The sequence below is a fragment of the Mus pahari genome, chromosome 17, assembly GCF_900095145.1.
Source record: "Mus pahari chromosome 17, PAHARI_EIJ_v1.1, whole genome shotgun sequence".
In the NCBI taxonomy this organism is placed as follows: domain Eukaryota; kingdom Metazoa; phylum Chordata; class Mammalia; order Rodentia; family Muridae; genus Mus; species Mus pahari.
In genome coordinates, this window is record NC_034606.1 from 10936291 (window position 1) to 10944004 (window position 7714).

At 42.6% G+C, this 7714-nt stretch overlaps 1 non-coding gene across 1 annotated transcript; it reads left to right on the forward strand.

The window, feature by feature from the left end:
• Window positions 1-225: 225 nt before the first annotated feature.
• Window positions 226-357, forward strand: LOC115062438. The gene has a single exon (XR_003842400.1). It is a non-coding gene; the product is annotated as a small nucleolar RNA SNORA17 (small nucleolar RNA).
• Window positions 358-7714: the final 7357 nt, after the last annotated feature.

A 7714-nucleotide genomic window follows, 5' to 3' on the forward strand; every position in this document is an offset into this window, starting at 1 on the left:
CTCCTTAAAACTGTAAATCAAGCTGGGTAGTGGGGGTGCACGCCTTTAATCCCAGTACTTGGGAGGCAGAGGCAGGCAGATTTCTGAGTTCAAGGCCAGCCTGGTCTACACAGAGAGTTCCAGGACAGCCAGGGCTATACAGAGAAACCCTGTCTCGAAAAACCAAAAGAAAAACAAAAACAAAAACAAAAAAACCAAAACCAACCAAAAAACCCCTGTAAATCAGCTGCCCCTAGAGACATTACAGGTGAGGCTGCTATGTCACATGTGTGTCAGTAGGTGGCAGAGAGGAGAGAGGTTATGTCTACACTCAGTATTCAGATCTATGAATATTTAAATAATTAGTAGCCTAAATTTCCTGGAGTGTGGAGGGTGATGACCAGGTCCAGGGGGCCAAGACAGGGAGCTAGTCTGAGACAATCACCATTCTGACACCTACAGGCCAGAACAGGCTCCCAGTATGGGGACTAGACACCCCCACCCCAAGCTGGAGACTAGAACTCCATCTGGTATCACTCATCCTGGGTGGGAGTGAGCCCAGGACAGATGACCATCATGTGGGGCCACTCCGGTAGGCCTGCAAATGACAGAGTCCAAGACAACCACCAGACTGGCCCCATGGGGCCCTGGGAAGGGAGCTAACCCCAGATGATCACCAGCCTGGTGCTATGCAGACCTGAGGAGGCAGACTATGCCTGAGAGGACTCCTGCTCTGTGCACACAATGAAGAGAGGCAGGACTGGAGACTAGATGAACAGCCTGATATGAGTAGCTGGCAATGCTCCTCATATCATGAGGGGGTCCTGGCCTGTGCTGCCACTGAAGGCCGTGTCTGGGTCTATTACCACCAAAGATCAGGCGGGCATGTCTCTGGGGGACATGTCTGAGGACTGTGCAGAACTGGTCCCATTCCTGCCCTAGGCATTGTGGGAGAGCTGGCCTTGGGGGCTTGAAAACTGGAGAGTTGGCCCAGCCCCTAGCCAGCTGTCATACTCAGGAGAGCAGCCCCCTCACATCATGAGAGTTATAGGTAAGCACCCCCTCCCCCACAGGTTAACATGGGCGAGCTGGCCCTACCACTTGTCTCCCGTGCAGTGGTGTGGACAAGAGAGAACAATCCTTTCTCCTCATGAGTCACCTCCTGAGGCAACCAGACCTGGCCCTGGGGTCATAAGGGCAGGAGAGCTAGCTCTGCCCCTCACTAGCTACAACACTCTAGAGAGCGGGCCCTGCACTAGCCTAGGCAACACAGGAGAGATGCCTCTCCTGGCTGAGGCATGGGCAAGCCAGCCCAGAGGGCATGAGTATGGGAGAGCTGACACAGCCACTTGCTTCCCATAGTAGTGACATGGGCAAGAGAGAGAGAGAGAGAGAGAGAGAGAGAGAGAGAGAGAGAGAGAGAGAGAGAGAGAGAGAGAGAGAGAGAGAGAGAGAGAGAGAGAGAGAGAGAGAGAGGAGAGAGAGAGAGAGAGAGAGAGAGAGAGAGAGAGGAGAGATCCTGTTGCCACCTAAAGCAGGTAGGAGAGCTGGCCTCGAGGCTATCACAGCCAGTGGAACACTCAGGAAAGGAGGCCCTACATCTTGCCTAGGCAGCAGGATAGAGCTGGCCCTGGTTGCAGTGGGTAGGGTGGTAGGGTGGTTGCTGGTGAGATGGCCCGGAGAGTAGGAAAGCAGGAGAGGTGGTCAGTGGGCTGATACCTCTCAGGCCCAGAAACCAGGCTTTGAATTGGCCCACCCCAACCAACATCTACACCACTGATGAACTGCTAGAGTGCATGAGGGACTTGTCCTACAGATATAAAACCACAGGATCTCCATGACACAGGACAGTAACTCGATTTCTGAGAGGAGTCCCTGTAAGGTTCCAGTATTGACAGAATAGCAGTACCCAGAGGCCTTATACCACAACAAGTCACTGCAATGAACATTTGCACGCAAAAAAGTGTGGTCAAAAGGGTATATGGTGGAACACACTGTGACACACTACAGCTTCCACAAGAAGATGATTTTTTTTCTCTGTTGTGTGGAGGTTTCAAGGATAGAGGGTAGTAAGAGGGAAGGAGGAGATGGGTAGGATTTGGGTACATGATGTAAAATTCACAAGAAACCAATAAAAAGTAAAAATAAATCAATCAAAATTTACACAGCCCCTTTGAATCAGATATTTGGTTGCAGAAAACAAACAAATACAAATACAAACTGCTATTTTAGCGTTCTGCGCGGGTCAGAAGTCTGATGCGAGGCCTGACAGTACTCATGTCAAGCTATTTGCGAGGCAGCACAGTTAGAGCATTTTTTTCTTTTCTTTTCTTCCTTTCCTGTTTTTTGATCTTTGCCTTTGCAGCTGGCACAGGCTTCATGATCGTGACTCACAGCCTCTTTCCTCATGGAAGCCAGCCATGGCTGCGTTCCTCCATGCTATACTGTACTTCTCTACTTCAGTGCCCTTCGGATTACATGAGGATTCCCAGACAATCTTTCTACGTTAAGGTTAGCTTGTTAATCACCTTAATTCCCTCTTCAGTCTGTTTTTTAAAAAAATTTTGTTACTTTACTTATTTTATTAGAACACTAGTACAACAATGAATAAATCCCAAACTAATGAATCCTAGGATTCTTATTATAATTACTTTTTGGCATGTAGGACAGGGAAAATAAGCTAAGTAACATAATTTTAAGAATTTTCTCGCTCAACACAGTATTTCTCTATTGATGAATCAAACTAATGATATAACACACAACAATCTCTTTTAATGTGATTTTAAATACAATTCTTGGAGAAAATTGGAGAATGTGATTTTCGTTAGTTCGACTCAACCAGCCATGGATGTTTGGCCAAATTGAATCTCCCTGTTGATTAAAATCAGAATTTTTCACCAAACCCATTATCTGTGGTGCTTTATTATCATGAATCAAGTAGAGTGTCCAAGTCTACGTCAGTCTGGAATTTGTGTGTTATGTTTTTATGTTATTGCTAGACGTTAGACTAATGCTTGTTAATACCAAGAGAACGGAATTCTTAAGGGACAGATGGTTGTCTCACTCCTCACCCTTTATCAGGGAGTCCTGCTTGCAAAGACCTGCCAGGGAGGCAAGGAGAACTGCTAGTTATCTCTCTACCAGAGAACTTCAGTCATGTAAAAAAAACAAATAAAAAAAATCTATCATTGCTTTTGACTTCAAAGAAGGTGGACTTGGCAAATGGGCCCAGGCTTTCCTGTTGTAATTGACTTCAGAATACTAAGCTTATCAGGGAGTTTAGGTGACACTTGTCTTTGTAAACAAGGCCTACAGGCAAGTCTACAAGTGCTTTTAGGCCAAGATTCAACAAAGATTGTAATAATACCTTAAGGAAAATATATACAGAGAACTTATTTTTAAAAAGAAGGAAAAACAGACAGGAAGGAAGGAAAGAAGGAAGGAAGGAAGGAAGGGAGGGAGGGAGGAAGGGAGGGAGGGAGAGAGAAAGGGAAGAAAAAGAAAAAGAAAAGAAAGTGAAGACAGAGAGAGAAAGGGGCCCACAAAGTTTATCACTACCTCAGAGCTATTGCCAAAGGTTGTCGGAAGAGGGAGAGTGAATGTACTTCAGTGACATGGCCCCCAAAAGTCTACACATGTCCCAGGAGATGGTCCTACATTCTTTTTTTTTCCTTTTAATTATTTTATTAGATATTTTCTTCATTTACAATTCAAATGCTATCCCGAATGTCCTCTATACCCTCCCCCTACCTGGTCCTACATTCTTGCACATACATGCAACACTAAATGGACTCAATAGGAAAGAAAGAAAGAAAGAAAGAAAGAAAGAAAGAAAGAAAGAAAGAAAGAAAGAAAGAAAGAAAACACATGAAAGAGAAAGGAAAATGGTGGCAGTGAGGAACAGATGTAGGAGGTACTGGAAATGGAAGGGACGGAAAGGCGAGTAGATTTGATCAAAGCAAGTCATGTGCACGGATGAAAAGAAAACGGAGCCAAGTGCTGGAGGACAGAGTCATAAATCTACAGATGAGAGCTGAGCCAGTAAAAGCTCTGTGTCAAGGGCAGGTAAGAGAGCTCACATGTTAAGAGAGGACTAGCTTCAGGAAATGTCAAGCAATTTAAAAACAAAGCAAACAAGCACACCTAAGCCTACAGATGAGCCATTGTCTGAAAGCAAGCTGTTCAGGAACAGCTGAACTTTCCATGGTTCCAAGATATAATAACCTTTCAAAGGCTAATTAGGCACTATCCCACTGCTGGAGTCACGGCTCCTTCAGAACACAGGAGAAGTCATTAAAAAGGAATGCATTTAGAAGCAATTCACAAACCAGTGTTCATGAAAATCGCAGTGGAAATTAATTCTTACCACGTACTAGATAAAAGCATAAGCTTCTAAGATCAGAAATGAGACATTTTCCCACTGGTTTGAGAACATTTACTCACTTTCCCAAAACCCTTGTCCTTGAAGATACTGAATTTTGACAACTGCAAGAAAAGTCACAAATACCAAAAGAATGCAGTTGTTTAGACCCAACTGTGTGCCCCACACTCTGATATTATGAAGTCACTCCGTTAGAATCACAAAAGCCTTGACATATCTGACGACAGTACCCATCACTACACTCCTGGCTATCCTACCAGGGACCTCTGGTTCTTAGCACTGAAGGAAAACACTGATAAGCTGCTGTTTGTAGAAAGCACATCTGAAAAGTGGCTGGGTCCATCAGCGCTGCCATTACCCTGTTTCCAATCAAGGCTTCACCACATACTGGCTGTGTAGCTCAGACCAACTACTGAATATCTCTTTAAGGTTGCTATAAAAATATGGTTAATGTATGAAATGTCCTAATAGTGGCTGGTTCAAAGGAAAGCTCTAGATGTATTTGTTTCAGTAGCCTTCCAAGGCACAAACTTCAACCTGCCACTAGATATGCAAGTTTAAAGTGTGCCCACTCATCTTATCTCAAGATCTCAAGAGATTTTGCTATTGTTCTCTGAAAGGAGAATTCTGTCTTCACTTGGGAGTAGGTTTTTCAAAGGATTTTATGAATGGAGTTTTGGACAGAGAATGACTTGTTATTGTATTTCTTCTTCATTTTTTGCTGATCCTAAAAGGCACGGTTAAAGAGAACATGCACAGTATTTCATTTCACTGTTTCCTTTGCCACTCTTGTTGATATTGCCCATCTCCCTCTGCCAGTCCTCAGGAGCTCCTGCAAACACCTTGATCTTAGGCTTCATGCTGAACTAACTCATCCCTCCAGTTTCTCTGCTGTCCATATATTCATACAATTTTTTTTTTTAAATTTAAACCCTTAAAACCATTTTTTTCCCCCAAGACAGAGTTTCTCTGTGTAGCCCTGGCTGTCCTGGAACTCACTTTTTTTTTTTTTTTTTTTTTTTAATTTCCCTGCTCCAACCCTCTGGTTTTTCAAGACAGATTCAGGGATTTGAGTAGCTGTCAATCCATGTTCTAAAGAAAACTCAAAAAGTACAGTTCTGTCTGTCCTGGACTCACTCTGTAATCCAGGCTGGCCTTGAACGTGGGGATCTGACTATCTCTGCCTCTCAAGTAGCTGGATTAAAGGAATGCTCTAACACTACCCATCCAAAGCTTTGTTTTTTGCATTACATTTTTCTTTTGAATTTCAGTCATTTGTTTAGTAACACCTTTAAATCATTTTAAGTTAGGTACACACCCATGGTCTAATATATGTTCTACATATGTTCTACATATCTTCTACATATGTCCTACATATATCTGGCATTAATGGGAGGGGAATGCTGGGGAGCTGAGGCAGAAGGGGTAACCAGTAGGAGGGGATGTACCCTCCTAGAAGCAGGGAGGACAGAGGTGGGGAGCTTGGGAGGATAAGGGGATTTAACTGGGAAGGGGGATAACATTTGAAATGTAAATAAATAAAATAACCAAAATTTAAAAAGAAATAATTCCCTGAATGCCAAAAAAATTATCAAAACTCTCCAGATAATCTTATTTTGTTACATTTCCATTTTTACTAACTCTTCTTATACTGTAGTGGAGCATCCTTTACATGGGAAGCCACATTATCATTTCTAATTCCATGTTCTTGTATGTGACTGGATCTGTTCCTGGCATTAGTACAGAGAATATCACTAAAAATAAGCAAATGCAAAATCCATGATGACTGTGATTTACTCGAGTGGGCACTTAACCCATTTAGGTTCACAGTAAGCATTTGCTGTAATCTTTGCAACAAACATTTATTGGACATGACAGGTTTAAAGACTTGTATTATTTGTCACTGTAGTAAGGTAAAAACTTTTCGAAGTATGTAGCTGACTGAGAGAAGGAGCTCAGTGATTATAAGAGAGAATGGGCCTTGATGATGTCATCTACTACCACCTACCAGTGTTTGGACTGGTAATGTTTGGACTTCCTGGTAATGTGAATTACTATGCTTCTTTTGCCCAAGTCAGCTTAGGCCAGGTTTTCTATGTACTTAAAAGAGGCCTGACTTCATGTTGACATGTGTGTGTGTGTGTGTGTGTGTGTGTGTGTGTGTGTATGTGACTGTACTCTCCATACTTTGTTCTATTTCTGAGTTTATGAATAAGATTTTTAAAACTAATTCCCAAGTATACTCCTCAATATATATGTATGTATATATATATATTATAAATTACAAATATATATAAAATGAAAGCACATTCTGTGACACCAAGAGGGTCACAGAAAGTAAAGTTGGCAGAATCTTTTAATCTTGAAAATGTTCACAATTTCCCTATTGCCAAACTATACAGCTTTATCCTAAATGGGGAAGGGCTGTTCTAAAATAATATTAGGCCAATTAAAGTTCTCACTGCAAAACTGCATTTTGACAAACAGCTGAATTACTCAGTTTGTAATACTGGCCATCAACACACAGGGCTTTCAACTCTGCTGAAAGAATCCAGACAAGACACACAAAATGCAATGTAGAAGACAGGCAGAGTTATTACAAGACAAACAGGGCCTCTCTGGAGGGTAAGAAGAGCAAGGGCCAAAGCACTGGGAGGGCTGGGGTGCTGAAGGTGAAGATGCGCAAGTGGGCAGTGGTCTCTCCAGACTATTGTACTGCCCTGAGGTTTTAGGTATATTTTATACTATTTCTTTGGGTCCCTAGAACAGAGCGTTTCCTGAACACACACACACACACACACACACACACACACACACACACACACACACCGGCCAGGTGACTGAAAGGCTCATTTGGATTAATGCTGAAGGGAAGACATTGTGGCTACTTTGTTCTTTACTAGAAACCCTCATAGATGGTAATCTTGGGATCTTTTAGCTGTTCTACTGAGATCTCCAATCCCATTCTTCTGACTAGTAATCAGAGTTTACAGTTTGTCTTCTTCATTGTATCGGCTGATTATAAAAGGAGGGATCATGCTCACTGATCTACACTGGTAGCTAACAGCTCTACCACTGAGCTGGCAGAATTTTGATGTGTATTTCTCTTTTTCTTACTCTTTTGTCTCCTTGCTTGGCCTCCTTCCTTTAAGTCTCACTCTCTGTGCTGGGGAACCAGTGCAAGAACTTACATATAGTAAAATTAAAATTCACTCAAAATTAAATTAAAACTGGGTGTTCTGGTTCATGACCTTTAAAAGATTAGGTAAGAAAAAAAAAACAAGGAAGGCCAGCCTGTGCTACATCTACATAGTGAGAAATGCCTCTAACTGTGAGCCCAGACACAACAGTACC